Source organism: Aethalodelphis obliquidens, unplaced genomic scaffold, assembly GCF_003676395.1.
Source record: "Aethalodelphis obliquidens isolate GAN/ISIS:26980383/991018 unplaced genomic scaffold, ASM367639v1 scaffold16, whole genome shotgun sequence".
Lineage (NCBI taxonomy): Eukaryota > Metazoa > Chordata > Mammalia > Artiodactyla > Delphinidae > Aethalodelphis > Aethalodelphis obliquidens.
In genome coordinates, this window is record NW_020837960.1 from 366,194 (window position 1) to 385,650 (window position 19,457).

Consider the following 19,457-nt stretch of genomic DNA (forward strand, 5'->3'; position numbering starts at 1 on the left):
ATTTAGGTCTCGAATCCATTTTGAGTTTATTTTTGTGTGTGGTGTTAGGGAGTGTTCTATTTTCATTCTTTTACAAAGCTGTTCAGTTTTCCCAGAACCACTTACTGAAGAGACTGTCTTTTCTCCACTGTATATCCTTGTCTCCTTTGTCATAGATTAGTTGACCATAGGTGCGTGGGTTTACCTCTGGGCTTTCTATACTGTCCCATTGATCTATATTTCTGTTTTTGTGCCAGTACCATATTGTCTAGATTACTGTATCTTTGTAGTATAGTCTGAAATCAGGGAGTCTGATTCCTCCAGCTCCGCTTTTCTCCCTCAAGACTTCTTTGGCTATTCGGGGTCTTTTGTGTCTCCATACAAATTTTAAGATTTTTTGTTCTAGTTCTTTAAAAGTGCCATTGATAATTGGATAGGGATTGCATTGAATCTGTATATTGCTTTGGGTAGTATAGTCACTTTCACAATATTGATTCTTCTAATCCAAGAACATGGTATATTTCTCCACTGTTCATGTCATCTTTGATTTCTTTCATCAGTGTTTTATAGTTTTCTGAGTACAAGCATTTTACCTCCTTAGGCAGGTTTATTCTTAGCTATTTTATTCTTTTTGTTGCAATGGTAAATGGGAGTGTTTCTTTGATTTCACTTTCAGATTTTTCATCATTAGTGTATAGGAATGCCAGAGATTTCTGTGCATTAATTTTGTATCCTGCAACTTTACCCAATTCATTGATTAGCTCTAGTAGTTTTCTGGTGGCATTTCTAGGATTCTCTATGTATAGTATCATGTCATCTGCAAACAGTGACAGTTTTACTTCTTCTTTTCTAATTTGTATTCCTTTTATTTCTCTTTCTTCTCTGATTGCCGTGGCTAGGACTTCCAAAACTGTGTTCAGTAGTAGCGGTGAGAATGGGCATCCTTGTCTCATTCCTGATCTTAGAGGAAATGCTTTTAGTTTTTCACCATTAAGAATGATGTTTGCTGTGGGTTTGTCATATATGGCCTTTAGTAGGTGGAGGTCGGTTCTCTCTATGCCTATTTTCTGGAGAGTTTTTTTTTTATCATAAATGGGTGTTGAATTTTGTCAAAAGCTTTTTCTGCATCTATTGAGATGATCACATGGGTTTTATTCTTCAACGTGTTAATAGGGTGAATCACATTGATTGATTTGCATATATTGAAGAATCCTTGTATCCCTGGGATAAATCCCGTTTGATCATGGTGTATGATCCTTTCAATGTGTTGTTGGATTCTGTTTGCTAGTATTTTGTTGAGGATTTTTGCATCTATATTCATCAGTGTTATTGGTCTGTAATTTTCTTTTTTTGTAGTATCTTTGTCTGGTTTTGGTATCAGTGTGATGGTGGCCTCATAGAATGATTTTGGGTGTGTTCCTCCCTCTGCAAATTTTTGGAAGAGTTTGAGAAGGATGGGTGTTATCTCCTCTCTAAATGTTTGACAGAATTCACCTGTGAAGCCACCTGGTCCTGGACTTTTGTTTGTTGGAAGATTTTTAATCACAGTTTCAATTTCATTACTTGTGATTGGTCTGTTCATATTTTCTATTTCTTCCTAGTTCAGTCTTAGAAGGTTATACCTTTCTAAGAATTTGTCAGTTTCTTCCAGGTTGCCCATCTTATTGGCATAGAGTTCCTTGTAGTAGTCTGTTAGGATGCTTTGTATTTCTGTGGTGTCTGTTGTAACTTCTTTTGCATTTCTAATTTTATTGATTTGAATCCTCTCCCTCTTTTTCCTGATGAGTCTGGCTAATGATTTATCAATTTTTTTTTTCTTCTCAAAGAACCAGTTTTTAGTTTTATTGATTTTTTTTTTTTTTTTTTTTTTTTGTTTGTGGTATGCAGGCCTCTCACTGTCGTGGCCTCTCCCATTGCAGAGCACAGGCTCCGGACGCACAGGCTCAGTGGCCATGGCTCACGGGCCTAGCCGCTCTGCAGCATGTGGGATCTTCCTGGATCGCGACATGAACCCATATCTCCTGAATTGGCAGGTGGACTCTCAACCACTGCGCCACCAGAGAAGCCCCAATTTTATTGATCTTTGCTATTGTTTTCTTTGTTTCAATTTCATTTGTTTCTGTTCTGATCTTCATGATTTCTTTCCTTCTGCTAACTTTGGGTTTTGTTTGTTCTTCTTTTTCTAGTTCCTTTAGGTGTAAGGTTAGACTGTTTATTTGAGATTTTTCTTGTTTCCTGAGGTAGGCCTCTATAGCTATAAACTTCCCTCTTAGAACTGCTCTTGCTGCGTCCTATAGGTTTTGGATCATCGTGTTTTCATTGTCTCTCGGTACTTTTGGATTTCCTTCTCTGATTTCTTCAGTGACACTTGGGTATTCAGTAGCATATTGTTTAGCGTATTGTGTTTGTGTTTTTTACTTTTTTTCCCCTGTAATTCATTTCTAATGTCATAAGGTTGTGGTCAGAAAAGATGCTTGATATGATTTCAATTTTCTTAAATTTACTGAGGCTTGATTTGTGACCCAAGATGTGATCTATCCTAGAGAATGTTCCATGCACACTTGAGAAGAAAGTGTAATCTGCTGTTTTTGGATGGAGTGTCCTATAAATATCAATTAAATCTATCTGGTCTATTGAGTCATTTAATGCTTCTGTTTCCTTATTTATTTTCGTTTTGGACGATCTGTCCATGGGTTTCAGTGAGGTGTTAAAGTCCCCCACTATTATTGTGTTACTGTTGATTTCCTCTTTTATAGCAGTTAGCAGTTGCCTTATGTATTGAGGTGCTCCTATGTTGGGTTCATATATATTTATAATTGTTATATCTTCTTGGATTGATCCCTTGAACATTATGTACTGTCCTTCCTTGTCTCTTGTAACATTCTTTATTTTAATGTCTATTTTATCTGATATGAGTATAGCTACTCAGCTTTCTTTTGATTTCCATTTGCATGGAATATCTTTTTCCATCCCTTCACTTTCAGTCTGTATGTGTTCCTAGGGCTGAAGTGCGTCTCTTGTAGAGAGCATATATATGGGTCTTGTTTCTGTATCCATTCAGCAAACCTGTGTTTTTTATTTGGAGCATTTAATCCATTCGCGTTTAAGGTAATTATCCATATGTATGTTCCTATGACCATTTTCTTAATTGTTTTGGGTTTGTTTTTGTAGGTCCTTTTCTTCTCTTATGTTTCCCACTTAGAGAAGCTCCTTTAGTATTTGTTGTAGAGCTGGTTTGGTGGTGCTAAATTCTCTTAGCTTTTGTTTGTCTGTAAAGTTTTTGATATCTTCATCAAATCTGAATGAGATTCTTGCCGGGTAGAGTAATCTTGGTTGTAGGTTCTTCCCTTTCGTCACTTTAAGTATATCATGCCACTCCCTTCTGGCTTGTAGAATTTCTGCTGAGAAATCAGCTGTTATCCTTACGGGAGTTCCCTTGTATGTTATTTGTCATTTTTCCCTTGCTGCTTTCAATAATTTTTCTTTGTCTTTAATTTTTGCCAATTTGATTACTATGTGTCTTGGCATGTTTCTCCTTGGGTTTATCCTGTGTGGGATCGCTGAGCTTCCTGAACTTTGGTGACTATTTCCTTTCCCATGTTAAGCAAGTTTTCGAGTATAATCTCTTCAAATATTTTCTCTGGTCCTTTCTCTCTCTCTTCTCCTTCTGGGACCCCTATAAAGTGAACGTTGTTGCATTTAATGTTGTCCCACAGGTCTCTTAGGCTGTTCATTTCTTTTCATTCTTTTTTCTTTATTCTGTTCTTTAGCAGTGAATTCCACAATTCTGTCTTCCAGTTCACTTTTCCGTTCTTCTGCCTCAGTTATTCTGCTATTGATTCCTTCTAGTGTAGGTTTAATTTCAGTTATTGTATTTTTCATCTCTATTTGTTCTTTAATTCTTCTAGGTCTTTGTTAAACATTTCTTGCATCTTCTCGATCTTTGCCTGCATTATTTTTCTGAGGTCCTGGATCATCTTCACCATCATTATTCTGAATTATTTTTCTGGAAGTTTGCCTATCTCCACTTCATTTAGTTGTTTTTCTGGGGTTTTTATCTTGTTCCTTCATCTGGTACATAGCCCTTTGCCTTTTCATTGTGCCTATCTTTTTGTGAATGTGTTTTTTTCCCCACAGGCTGCAGGATTGTAGTTCTTCTTGCTTCTGCTCTCTGCCCTCTGGTCCAAGCAATGTCTTTCATAGCATGTAAATGAGGTTGCAATCCTGCTGCCCAATCTGTTCCTTTAAAATCTTCACAATGGTTACTGACTACCAGGACCAAATTAGCCATGCATTGGTAGGTCCCAGTCATTCTTAACAGTTGAAATGAAAAGGTAAGTTGTTCCATTTCTATTCACTTCATGTGTATAAATGTGCCTTTGGATAAGAAATATGATTCAATAAGACTGTGGGGAAGAGCTTCTGGTGAATAAGAAAACTGTTTAACTTGAAAGCCTTAATGAAAATGCCAGCAAAATTTATCTTACACTTTTCATTTTTGTTCCACATGATGCCAGATTATTTTGGTCTCTAAAAGCCACACACACTTGTAGCATAATACAGTTTAAAACAGTGATATCAAAGTAGACCAGGGTAACCCACTTCCTCTGAAATGGATATTGAAGAATTCACTGCATGCTTCATTATATTCACTTAATCATTATGATATAATCACAGACATTGCCATTTAATTCATTCTTTTCAAAGAGCAAGCTCTTATAGTTCATTACTCCTGCTTCTCATGAGCAGAGCTGTATAGTGGCATTTATAGGTTGCTGACATTGTTATCAAGTGGGAGAGTAAAAATATTATTATATGTATTTGTGCTGTAAATTGTCCATGAACAGTACCATATGATGCTCTTTACTTAATTATTATCTTACACAGTCCAATGAATTATATGATAGACCTATTGAATAATTTATATTTGAGTTTACCATTTGAAAAAAGAGTGGATAAATTAACATGATTCTATTCAAATAGATTTGACCTTAAAGAAGAAAATCACATTTCATTATTTCTATAAATCATTTCTTTTATGCCTTATGCATTGTTCAAATGATACTCCATAAGGAAACTGCTCTGCAGAATATAAAATATAACAAAAAAGCTTTTTTTGAGTAAAAATTTTTTTCCCAAAATATCTTACTGATCAAATAAATAAAAATAAACTGATCAAATAAAATGCATAATAAACTGACATTTATTCACAAATAGTAGAAAACATTCACTTTTTTTCCATGTCTCAGTTGTTGAATTTTCTTGGCATATACCTGCAACCATTGAGTTTTATCTCTTTTTCTATTGAATTATGGCTTCTCAGGTTTCAGTACATTGATAGGAAAAACACAGATATGTTCTGCCTTCAGATACATGGGGAAGTTGAATTCATCTTACTTGGTAAACAATAAAAAGTGAGATTTTTATTTATAATAATTGGCACATTTTAAAGATATAATTACATATTACAAGAAAACTTATTGTACTTTGTATTGTATGAGTGAATATAGGTTCAATATTTTGTATTAGTCTAATTTAACTTGAAACATCCTTTTAATCCAAATTTTATACACATAATAACTAGTCACAATACAACTAGACTTTATTTGACAAATAAGCAAGAGGAAGCTGATAAAATGTAGAAGCTGTTAGCTCCAAAACAATTGGTCCTCTGAATAAGTTCCCTAACTCTTTGAGACAGCATGTCAATAACATTTTACTCTTAGTAAGTGTTTTCTTGGTACATTAGGTTGAATCCAGTTTTCATGGTCTGTTCTGTTCCCTTCACCTTCAAGGTTGTCTGTTTTTTATTTGATTCTAGTTAGGGCTTAGTGTAGCAATCTTTGAATAAAAACAGGCAATACTTTATGATGAATTCAACAATTGATGAGACAAAAAAATATGTCTCAATTTTATTACAAGTGTATAAATGTGTAATCTTGTGGAAATCTGGAAATTTCATTTTAAAATTACTAAATTATGCTATATAAAATATGGTTTTCTTTACTTTTTTTAATAGATATTTATTGGAGTATAATTGCTTCACAATAATATGTTTGTTTCTGTTATACAACAAAGTGAATCAACCATATGAATACATATATCCCCATACCCCCTCCCTCTTGAGACTTCCTCCCACCCTCCCTATGCCACATCTCTAGGTCTTTGAAAATCATCCAGCTGATCTCCCTGTGCTATGCTGCTTTTTCCCACTAGCTAACTATTTTACATTTGGTTGTGTATATATGTTGCTGCTATTCTCACTTTGCTCCAACTACCTCCTCCCCTCCCATGTCCACAAGTCCATGCTCTATGTCTACATATTTATTCCGACCATGCCACCAGGTTCATCGGTACCATTTGTTTTTGTTTTTTGTTTTTTTTAGATTCAATATATATGTGTTAGCATATAGTATTTGTTTTTCTCCTTCTGACTTAATTCACTCTGTGTGACAGACTCTAATCAATCCACCTCACTACAAATAACTCAATTTCTTTTTATGGCTGAATATATTCCATTATATATATGTGTCACATATTCTTTATCCATTCTTCTGTCGATGGACATTTAGGTTAACTCCATGTCCTGGCTATTGTAAATAGCACTGCAATGGACATTGTGGTACATGTCTATTTCTGAATTATGCTTTTCTCAGGGTATATGCTCAGGAGTGAGATGTCTGGGTCTTATGGTGTTCTACTTTTAGCATTATAAGGAACCTCCATACTGTTCTCCATAGTGGTTGTATCAATTTGCAATCTCACCAGCAGTACAAGAGGGATCCCTTTTCTCCACACCCTCTCCAGCATTTATTGTTTGTAGATTTTTTGATGATGGCCATTCTGACCGGCATGAGGTGATACCACATTGTAGTTTTGATTTTCATTTCTCTAATAGTTAGTGATGTTGAGATCTTTTCATGTGCCTCTTGGCCATTAGTATGTCTTCTTTGATGAAATGTCTATTTAGGTTTTCCACCCATTTTTTATTTGAATTGTTTGTCCTTCTGATATGGAGCTACATGAGCTGTTCGTATATTTTGCAGATTAATCCTTTGTCTGTTGTTTCATTTCCAAATATTTTCTCCCATTCTGAGGGTTGTCTTTTTTTCTTGTTTATGGTTTCCTTGGCTATGCAAAAGCTTCGAAGTTTAATTAAGTCCCATTTGTTTATTTTTGTTTTTATTTCAATTACTCTAGGAGGTGGGTCAGAAAAGATTTTGCTGTAGTTTCTGTCAAAGGGTGTGTTTTCTATGTTTTACTCTAAAAGTTTTATAGTGTCTGATCTTACATTTAGGTCTTTAACCCATTTTGAGTTTATTGTTGTGTATGTATGGTGTTAAGGAGTGTTCTAATTTCATTCTTTTACATGTAGCTGTCCAGTTTTCCCAGCAACACTTATTGAAGAGGCAGTTTTTTCTCCATTGAATGTTCCTGCCTCCTTTGTCATAAATTAGGTGCCCATATGTGTGTGGGTTTATCTCTGGGCTTTCTATCCTGTAGCATTGGTTTATATTTCTGTTTTTGTGCCACTACCATACTTTCCTGATTACTGTAGCTTTGTAGTATAGTTTGTAGTCGGGGAGCCTGATTCCTCCACCTCCATTTTTCTTTCTCAAGAATGCTTTTGCTATGCAGGGTCTTTTGTGTTTCCATACGAATTGTAAAACTTTTTGTTCTAATTCTGTGAAGAATGCCATTGGTAGTTTGAAAGGAATTGCACAGAATCTGTAGATTACTTTTGGTAGTATAATCGTTTTCACAATATTGATTCTTCCAATCTAAGAAAATGGTTTATTTCTCCATCTGTTTATGTCATTTTTGATTTCTTTCATCAGTGTTTTATAGGTTTCTGAGTACAGGTCTTTCACCTCCTTTGGTAGGTTTATTCCTAGGTATTCTATTTTTTTTGCTGTGATGGTAAATGTGATTGTTTCCTTAATTTCTCTTTCTGAATTTCCATTGTTAGTGTATAGGAATGACAGAGATTTCTGTGCAGTAATTTTGTATCCTGCAAACTTACCAAATTCATTGATTAGTTCTAGTAGTTTTCTAGTGGCATCTTTGGGATTTTGTTTTTTTTTTTTTGTATCTTTAATGTCCAGTGTTTCTTTAATTTTTGTCTTACTCCAGCTCCATTTTTTTAAACATCTTTATAGGAGTATAATTTTTTTATATTGTTGTGTTAATTTCTGCTACATAACAAAGTGAATCAGCTATACATATACATATATCTCCATATCCTCTCCCTCCCACTCTCCCTATCCCACCCCTCTAGGTGGTCACAAAGCACCAAGCTGATCTCCCTGTGCTATGCAGCTGCTTCCCACTAGCTACCTATTTTACATTTGGTAGTGTATATATGTCAATTCTATTCTCTCACTTCGTCCCAGCTTACACTTCCCCCAACCCATGTCCTCAAGTGCATTTTCTACATCTGCATCTTTATTCCTGTCTTGCCCCTAGGTTATTCAGAACCTATTTTTTTATTATTTTTTTTAAGATTCCATATATATGTGTTAGCATATGGTATTTGTTTTTCTCTTTCTGACTTACTTCACTCTGTATGACAGATTCTAGGTCCATCCACCTCACTTCAAATAACTCCATTTTGTTTCATTTTATTTCTGAGTAATTTCCATTGTATATATGTGCCACATCTTCTTTATTCATTCATATGTTGATGGCCTCTTAGGTTGAATCCATGTCCTGGCTATTGTAAATAGTGCTGCAATGAACATTGTGGTGAATGACTCTTTTTGATTTATGGTTTTCTCAGGGTATATGCCCAGTAGTTGGATTGCTGGGTCATATGGTAGTCCTATTTTTAGTTTTTTAAGGAATCTCCATACTGTTCACCATAGTGACTGTATAAACTTACATTCCCACAGAAAGTGCAAGAGGGTCCCTTTTCTCCACACCATCTCCAGCACTTATTGTTTGTAGATTTTCTCATGATGGCCATTCTGACCAGTGGGAGGTGATACCTCATTGTAGTTTTGATTTGCATTTCTCTAATGATTAGTGATGTTTAGCATTATTTCATGTGTTTGTTGGCAATCTGTATATCTTCCTTGGAGAAATGTCTGTTTAGGTCTTCTGTCCATTTTTGGATTGGGTTGTTTGTTTTTTTGTTATTGAGCTGCATGAGCTGCTTGTAAATTTTGGAGATTAATCCTTTGTCAGTTGCTTCATTTGCAAATATTTTCTCCCATTCTGAGGGTTGTCTTTTCATCTTGTATATGGTCTCCTTTGTTGTGCAAAAGCTTTTAAGTTTCATTAGGTCCCATTTGTTTATTTTTGTTTCCATTTCTCTAAGAGGTGGGTCAAAAAAGATCTTGCTGTGATTTATGTCACAGTGTGTTCTGCCTGTTTTCCTTTAAGAGTTTTATGGTGTCTGGTCTTACATTTAGGTCTTTAATCCATTTTGAGTTTCTTCTTGTGTATGGTGTTATGGAGTATTCTAATTTCATTCTTTTACATGTATCTGTCCAGTTTTCTCAGCACCACATTTTGAAAAGGCTGTCTTTTTTCCATTGTATATTGTTGCCTCCTTTATCAAAGATAAGGCAACCACAGGTGTGTGTGTTTATCTCTGTGATTTTGTGCCAGTAGCATACTGCCTCGATTACTGTTGCTTTGTATTATAATCTGAAGTCAGGGAGTTTGATTCCTCCAGCTCTGTTTTTCTTTCTCAAGATTGCTCTGGCTATTCGGGGTCTTTTGTGTTTTCATACAAATTGTGAAATTTTTTCTTCTATTTCTCTGAAAAATACCATTGGCAGTTTGATAGGAATTGCATTGAATCTGTAGATTGCTTTGGGTAGTATAGGCATTTACGAATGTTGATTCTTCCAATCCAAGAATATGGTTTATCTCTCCATATGTTTTTATCATCTTTAATTTCTTTCATCAGTGTCTTATAGTTTTCAGCATACAGGTCTTTTGTCTCCCTAGGTAGGTTTATTCCTAGGTGTTTTATTCTTTTTGTTGCAGTGGTAAATGGGAGTGTTTCCTTAATTTCTTTTTCAGATTTTTTATCATTAATGTATAGTAATGCAAGATATTTCTGTGCATTAATTTTGTATCCTGCTACTTTACCAAATTCATTGATTAGCTCTAGTAGTTTTCTGGTAGCATCCTTAGGATTCTCTACATATAATATCATGTAATCTGCAAACAGTTACTGTTTACTTCTTCTTTTCCAGCTTAGATTCCTTTTATTTCTTTTACTTCTGTGATTGCTGTGTCTAAAACTTCCAAAACTATGTTGAATAATAGTGGTGAACGTGGACTCCCTTGTCTTGTTCTTGATCTTAGAGTAAGTGGTTTCAGTTTTTCACCATTGAGAACAAGGTTGGTTGTGCATTTGTCATATATAATCTTTATTATCTTGAGGTAAGTTCCCTCTATGCCTACTTTATACAGAGGTTTTTTAATCATAAATGGGTATTGAAAGCTTTCTCTGCATCTATTGAGATGATCATATGGTTTTTATCCTTCAATTTGTTAATATAGTGTGTAACATTGGTTGATTTGTGTATATTGAAGAGTCCTTGCATTCCTGGGATAAAGCAGACTTTGTCATGGTGTATGATCCATTTAATGTGCTGCTGGATTCTGTTTGCTGGTATTTTGTTGAGGATTTTTACCTGTATGTTCATCAATGATATTGGCCTATAATTTTCTTTTCTTGTGACATCTTTCTCTGATTTTGGCATCATAGTGATGGTGGCCTCATAGAGTGAGTTTAGGAGTGTTCCTCCCTCTAATTTATTTTGGGAGAGATTGAGAGGTATAGGTGTTAGATCTTCTGTAAATGTTTGATAGAATTCACCTTGGCTTTTGTTTGTTGGAAGATTTTTAATAACAGTTTCAATTTCAGTGCTTGTGATTTGTCTGCTTATATTTTCTATTTCTTCCTGGTTCAGTCTCAGAAGCTTGTGCTTTTCTAAGCATTTGTCCACTTGTTCCAGGTTGTCCATTTTATTGCCATGTAGTTGCTTGTGGTAATCTCTCATGATCCTTGGTATTTCTGCAGTGTCAGATATTACTTCTCCTTTTTTCATTTCTAATTCTATTGATTTCAGTCTTCTCCCTTTTTTTTTCTTGATGAATCTGGCTAATGGTTTATCAATTTCGTTTATCTTCTCAAAAAAAAACAGCTTTTAGTTTTATTGATCTTTGCTATTGCTTCCTTCATTTCCTTTTCATTTCTTTCTTATCTGATCTTTATGATTTCTTTCATTCTGCTAACTTTGGGTTTTTTTTGTTCTTCTTTCTCTAATTGCTTTAGGTGTAAGTTTAGGTTGTTTATTTGAGATTGTTCTTGTTTCTTAAGGTAGGACTGTGCTGCTATAAACTTCTCTCTTAGAAATGCTTTTGCTGCATCCCATAGGTCTTTGGTCATTGTGTTTTCATTGTCATTTGTTTCTAGGTATTTTTTTATTTCCTCTTTGATTTCTTCAGTGGTCTCTTGGTTATTTAGTAGTGTATTGTTGAGCCTCCATGTGTTTGTAATTTTTATAGTTTTTTTTTTCTGTAATTGATATCTAGTCTCATAACCTTGTGGTTGGAAAAGATAACTGATATGGCAATTTTCTTAAATTTATCAAGGCTTGATTTGTGACCCAAGATATGATCTATCCTAGAGAATATTCCATGAGTACTTGAAAAGAACGTGTATTCTGTTGTTTTTGGATGGAATGTCCTATAAATATCAATTAAGTCCATCTTGTTTAATGTATCATTTAAAGCTTGTGTTTCCTTATTTTTTTTTATTTTGGATGATCTGTCCAGTGGTGAAAGTGAGGTGTTAAAGCCGCCTACTATGAATGTGTTACTGTTGATTTCCCCTTTTATGGCTATTAGTAGATGCTTTATGTATTGAGGCGCTCTTATGTTGGGTGCATAAATATTTACAATTGTTATATCTTCTTCTTGGATTGATTCCTTGATCATTATGTAGTGTTCTTCTTTGTCTCTTGTAATAGTCTTTATTTTAAAGTCTATTTATCTGATATGAGAATTGCTACTCCAGCTTTCTTTTGATTTCCATTTGCATGGAATATCTTTTTCCATCCCCTCACTTTCAGGCTGTATGTGTCCCTAGGTCTGAAGTGGGTCTCTTGTAGACAGCATATATACAGGTCTTGTTTTTGTAGCCATTCAGCCAGATTATGTCTTTTGGTGGGAGCATTTAATCCATTTACATTTAAGGTAGTTATTGATACATGTGTCCCTTTTACCATTGTCTTAATTGTTTGGGTTTGTTATTTTAGGTATTTTCCTTCTCTTGTGTTTCCTGCCTAGAGACGTTCCTTTAGTATTTGCTGGTAAGTTGTTTGGTGGTGCTGAATTCTCTTAACTTTTCCTCCTCTGTAAAGGTTTTAATTTCTCCTTTGAACCTGAATGAGATCTTTGTTGGGTAGATTAATCTTCGTTGTAGGTTTTTCCGTTTCATCACTTTAAATATGTCTTGCCACTCCCTTCTGGCTTGCAGAGTTCCTGTTAATAGATCAGCTTTTAACCTTATGGGGATTCCCTTGTATGTTATTTGTTGCTTTTTCCTTGCTGCTTTTAATATATATATTTTTTTCTACTTAATTTTTGATAGTTTGATTAATATATGTCTTGTTCTGGTTCTCCTTGGATTTAACCTGTATGGATCTCTCTGTGCTTCCTGGACTTGAGTGATTATTTTCTTTCCCACATTAGTGAAGTTTTCAACTATAATCTCTTGACATATTTTCTTATCCCTTTCTTTTTCTCTTCTTCTTCTGGGACCCCTATAATTTGAATGTTTGTTTGTTTAATGTTGTCCCAGATGACTCTGAGACTGTCCTAAATTCTTTTCATTCTTTTTTCTTTATTCCACTCTGAAGTAGTTATTTCCACTATTTTATATTCCAGGTCACTTATCTGTCCATCTCCTCAGTTATTCTACTATTGATTCCTTCTAGAGAATTTTTAATTTCATTTATTGCATTGTTCATCATTGTTTGTTTGCTCTTTAGTTCTTCTAGGTCCTTGTTAAACATTACTTGTATTTTCTCCATTCTATTTTCAAGATTTTGGATCACCTTTCCTATCATTACTCTGAATTCTTTTTCAGGTAGACTGCCTATTTCCTCTTCATTTATTTGTTTTGGTGAGTTTTTTCCTTCTTCTTCATCTGCTGTGTATTTCTCAGTCTTCTCATTTTGCTCAACTTTCTCTGTTTGGTGTCTCCTTTTGCAGGCTGCCGTTTTGTATTTCCCATTGTTTTTGGTGTCTGCCCCCAGTTGGTAAGGTAAGGTTGGTTCAGTGGGTTGTGTAGGCTTCCTGGTGGAGGGGACTGGTGTCTGTGTTCTGTTGGATGAGGCTGTATCTTGACTTTCTGGTTGTCAGGACCATGTCCAGTGTGGTGTTTTTGGGTGTCTGTGAACTTATTATGATTTTAGGCAGGCTCTCTTCTGATGGGTGTGTTTGTGTTCCTGTCTTGCTAGGTGTTTGCCATGGGGTGTCTAGCACTGTAGCTTGCTGGTTGTGAGTGGAGTTGGGCCTTAGTGTTGAGATGGAGATCTCTGGGAGAGCTCTCACTGATTGATATAATGTGGGTCTTGGAGGTCACTGGTGGTCTAATATCCTGAACTCACCTCTCCAACTTCAGAGGTTCAGACCTGACACCCGCCTGGAGGACCAAGACCCTATTAGCCACACAGATCAGAATAAAAGGGAGGAATAAAAGAAAGAAAGAAGAAAAATAAAGTTTTTAAAATAAAACATTAAAAAAAGTTAAAAAATACTAAAAAAATAAAAAGTATATAGCAACCAAACCAAAAAACAAATCCACCAATGATAACAAGCATTAGAAACTAAAGTACAATAAACACATAAAACAGAAACTAGCCAGTCACATAAAGCAAACCCCAAGTCTACCCTTGACCCCAAAGTCCACTGCTTTAATTTCGGGATGATTTATTGTCTATTCAGGTATTCCATAGATGCAGGGTACATCAAGTTGATTGTCATGATTTAATCCACTGTTCATGAGGTTGCACAGAGAAATTTCCCTTTCCCTTCTTTGTTCACACAGATTCTTTGGTTCAGCTTTGGATTTGGCCCCACCTCTGCATGTAGGTTGCCCTCTGGCATCTGTTCTTCACTCAGACAGGAGGGAGTTAAAGGAGCTGCTGATTAGGGGAACCCGGTTCACTCAGGCTGGTGGGAGGGAGGCTTATGGAATGTGGGGCAGCCTGCGACTCCAGAGGCCAGCATGATATTGTACCAGCCTGAGGTGTGCCATGTGTTCTCCTGGGGAACTTTTCCCTGTATCATGGGACCCTAGCAGTGGTGGGCTGCACATGCTCCCAGGAGGCGAGGTAAAGAGAGCACCTGTGCTTGCACACACGATTCTTGGTGGCTGCAGCAGCAGGGTTAGCATTGCATGTCCGTCTCTGTGTCCACACTGATAGCTGCGGCTCATGCCCATCTCTAATGTTCATTTAGGCAGTGCCCTGAATTCCCTCTCCTTGCACACCCTGAAACAATGGTCTCTTGACTCTTAAGCAGTTCCAGACATTTTCCCAGATTCCATCCTGACTAGCTGTGGCACAGTAACCCCCTTCAATCTGTGTTTACGCAGCCAACCTCAGTCCTCTCCCTGGGATCTGACCTCCAAAGCCCTTGCCTCAGGTCCCAGCCCCCACCTGCCTTGGCGGATGAGCAGACTAGCTCTCAGGCTGGTGAGTGTTGGTTGGCACCAATCTTCTGTGCGAGAATCTCTGCATCCCTGTTGTTGCACTCTCCTTCATGGCTCAAAGTTACCCCCCTTACCACCCCCCTGTTTCTGCCAGTGAAGGGACCTCCTAGTGTGTAGAAACTTGTACTTCTTCACAGCTCCCTCCCTGAGGTCTAGGTCCTGTCCGTATACTTTTGTCTCTGATTTTTTTCTTTTTTCTTTTGCCCTATCCAGGTATGTGGGGAGTTTCTTCCCTTTTGGGAAGTCTGAGGTCTTCTGCCCAAGTTCAGTAGGTGTTCTTTAGGAGTTGTTCCACATGTAGATGTATTTTTGATGTATTTCTGGAGAGGAAGGTGATCTCCACGTCTTACTGCTCAACCATTTTGAAGGTCCTCTCTAGGATTTTCTATGTATAGTATCATGTCATCTGCAAACAGTGACAGTTTTACTTCTTCTTTTCCAAATTGTATTCCTTTTATTTCTTCTTCTTCTCTGATTGCTGTGGCTAGGACTTCCAAAACTCTGTTGAATAAGGGTGGCAAGAGTGGACTTCCTTGTCTTGTTCCTGATCTTAGTGGAAATGCTTTCAGTTTTTCACCATTGAGTATGATGTTTGCTGTGGATTTGTCCTATATGGCCTTTATTATGTTGAGGTATGTTCCCTCTATGCCCATTTTCAGGAGAGGTTTTATCATAAATTGGTGGTGAATTTGTCAAAAGCTTTTTCTGAATCTACTGAGATGATCTTATGGTTTTCATTCCTCAATTTGTTAATATGGTGTATCAGATTGATTGATTTGCATATATTGAAGAATCCTTGCATCCCTGGGATAAATCCCACTTGATCATGGTGTAAAATACTGTTAATGTGTTTTTGGATTCTGCTTGCTAATATTTTGCTCAGGATTTTTGCATTTTTGTTCATCAGTGATATTGGTCTATAATTTTCTTTTTTCATGATATCTTTTTCTGGTTTTGGTATCAGGGTGACTGTGGCATTTCAGAATGAATTTGGGAGTGTTCCTCCCTCTGCAATTTTTTGGAAGAGTTTGATAAGGATCAGTGTTAGCTCTTCTCTAAATATTTGATAGAATTCGCCTGTGAAGCCATCTGGTCCTGGACTTTTGTTTGTTGGAAAATTTTTAATTACAGTTTCTATTTCATTACTTGTGATAGGTCTTTTTATATTTTCTAATTTTTCCTGGTTCAGTCTTGGAAAATTGTACCTTTCCAAGAATTTGTCCATTTATTCGTTGCTGTTCATTTTATTGGCATATGGTTGTTTGTAGTAGTCTCTTATAATGCTTTGTATTTCTGTGATGCCAGTTGTGATTTCTCCTTTTTCATTTCTAATTTTATTGATTTGCATCCTTTCCCTTGTTTTCTTGATGAGTCTTTCTAAGAGTTTATCAATTTTTTTTATCTTCTCAAAGAACCAGCTTTTAGTTTTATTGATCTTTGCTATTGTTTTCTTCATTTCTATTTCATTTTTTTGTGCTCTGATCTTTATGGTTTCTTTCCTTCTACTGACTTTGGACTTTGGGTTTTCTTTATTCTTCTTTCTCTAGTTGCTTTAAGTTAGGGGTTAGATTGTTTATGTGAGATTTTTCTTGTTTCTTCAGGTGAGATTGTATTGCTGTAAACTTCACTCTTAGAACTACTTTTGCTGCATCCCACAGGTTGTGGGTCATTGTGTTTTCATTGTCATTTGTTTCTATGTATTTTTTGAATTCTTCTTTGATTTCTTCAGACATCTCTTGGTTATTTCTTAATGCACTCTTTAACCTCCTTTGAGATTTTTAGACATTTTTCCTGTAATTGATTTCCAACCTTATAACATTGTGGTCAGAAAAGATGCTTGATATGATTTCAATTTTCTTAAATTTTCCAAGGCTTGATTTGTGACCCAAGATGTGATCTATTCTGGAGAATGTTCCACATGCACTGGAGAAGAAAATGTATTATGCCAGTTTTGGGTGAAATAGTCTATAAATATCAATTAAATCTATCTGGTGTATTGTGTCATTTAAAGCTTGTGTTTCCTTATTTATTTTCTGTTTCGATGATCGGTTCATTGGTGTAAGTGGGGTGTTAAAGTCCCCTACTACTTTTGTGTTACTGTTGATTTCCCCTTTCATGGTTGTTAGCATTTTCCTTATGTATTGAGATGCTCCTATGTTAGGTGCATAAACATTTATTATTGTTATATCTTCTGCTTGGATTTATCCCTTCATCATTATGTAGAGTCATTTGATGCCTCTTGTAATAGCCTTTATTTTAAAGTCTATTTCATCTGATACGAGTATTGCTACTCCAGCTTTCGATTTCCATTTGCACAGAATATCATTTTCCATCTCTTCACTTGCAGTCTGTATATGTCCCTAGGTCTGAAGTGGGTCTTTTGTAGACAGCATATATATGGGTCTTGTTTTTGTATCCATTCAACCAGTCTGTGCCTTTGGGTTGGGGCATTTCATCCATTTACATTTAAGGTAATTATCGATATGTATGTTCCTATTACTATTTTCTTAATTGTTTTGGGTTTGTTTTTGTGGGTCTTGTTCTTCTTTTGTGTTTCCCACTTACAGAAGTTTCTTTAGCTTTTGTTGTAAAACTGGTTTGGTTGTCCTGAATTCTCTTAGATTTTGCTTCTCTGAAATGCTTTTGATTTCTCCATTGAATCTGAATGAGATCCTTTCTGGGTAGAGTAATCTTTTTTGTAGGTTTTCCTTTTTTATCACTTTAAATATATCCTGCTATTCCCTTCTGGTTTGCAGAGTTTCTGCTGAAAAATCAGCTGATAACCTTAAGGGGATTCCTTTTTATATTATTCTTTGTTTTTTCCTTGCTGCTTCTAATATTTTTTCTTTGAATTTAATTTTTGTTACTTTGATTAATATGTATCTTGGTGTGTTTCTCTTAGGGTTTATCCTGTATGGAATTCTCTGTGCTTCCTGGAATTGGTTGGCTCTTTCCTTTCTCATGTCAGTGAAGTTTTCCACTAAAATCTCTTCAAGTACTTTCTCACACCCTTTCTTTTTCTCCTTTTCTTCTGGGACCCCTATAATTCAAATGTTGGTGTGTTTAGCGTTGCCTCAGAGTTCTCTGAGACTGTCTTCAGTTCTTTTCATTCTGTTTTCTTTATTCTGTTCCTCAGCAGTTATTTCCACCATTTTGTCTTCCAGCTCACTTATTCATTCTTCTGCCTCAGTTATTCTGTTATTGATTCCTTCTAGTGTATTTTTCATTTCAGTTATTGTGTTTTTCATCTCTGTTTATTTGTTTTTTAGTTCTTCTACATCATTTTTAAACATTTCTTGTATTATCTGTATCTGTGCCTCCATTCTATTTCCAAGGTTCTGGATCATCTTTACTATAATTATTTTGAATTCTTTTTCAAGTAGATTGCCTATTTCCTCTTCATTTATTTGGTCTTGTAGGTTTTTACCTTGATCCTTTATCTGTGACATATTTCTTTGCCATCTCATTTTTTTTGTTTGTTTTTATGAATGGGATTGTGTTCCTGTCTTACTGGTTGTTTGGCCTCAGGGTTCCAAAACTGCAGTTTTAGACTGTTAGGTAGGGTTGGGTCTTGGTGCTGAGATGAGGATCTCTGGGAGACCTCACTCCAGTGAATATACACTGGGGTCTGAGGTTCTCTGTTATTCTAGTGGTTTGGACTTTGAGCTCTCACTGCAGGAGTTTCAGCCCTACCCCTGGTTCATGAACTAAGATCCACAAGCCATGTGTGGCACCAAAAAAAAAAAAAAAAAAAAAAGGAGAACAATAACAAAGTAGAAAATAAAATTAGACTAGGAAACTAACAGCTATGTTAGAAAAAATATAAAATTAAACATATAGATGAAACAAACACCAGAAGGTAAAACAGAACCACAATAGTAAACAAGACTTGGAGGGAAAAAAAAAGGTGGACAGGCCTTGGTTGTTGATGGTGGGACCTAAGCAGCAGTGAGTTTTAGGTGGTGAGTGGGGCCTAATCTTAGTACCTACAGGAAAGGGTGGAGCAGGCTTGGGAGGTGGGGCTTAGGCTCAACTGAACAGAAGGGGCCCAGGTGTGCCTCCTGCCTCCCATCTCAGAGCACAGGAGACCCCTGTGCTGGGAGCCCAGCAGGATTCCTGGGCTCAAATGGGCAGAGCAAATGTCCTCTGCTGCTCTCCCTCTCCTCTTATCCTCAAGGTCCCCTCCCACCTATGTCTACTGATCTTCTTGGGCTCCTTCCTATGCCTCCAGAGCCCACATAGCTGGAGGGGAATTTGGAGGGCTGAGGACTGGCCTGGGAACTCAGCAGCCTCCCCAACCCTGAGTAGGAGGAGCAAACGCCCTCTGCTCCTCTCCCGCTCTTCCCATCCTGGATGTCCCCTCCTATCTACCTGTCCTGATCTCCCTGGCCTCCCTCCCATGTCCCCAGGACCAATCCAGCCAGGAAGGGACCTCTGAGGGCGTAGGACCCAGCCCAAGAGCCAGGCAGACTTCCCTGGCCGATTTGGCAGAGGAAACACTGGACCCACTCCCCCCAATCCAAGCCCTCCCGAGGCAACACCTCCCCTATCCATCTTCTACTTCTCCTTCACCCTCAGTCCCCCCACGGCCTACCAGTTTGCTTGGCAGTTCTTCGCATCTCCTTGGACATCAGGGTCCCCCACCAGCGTCCAGCCAGAGCCCTAGTTGTGGGGAGATGCAAACTCTGCATCTTCCCACACTGCCGTCTTGACTCCTTCCAAATGTATGGTTTTC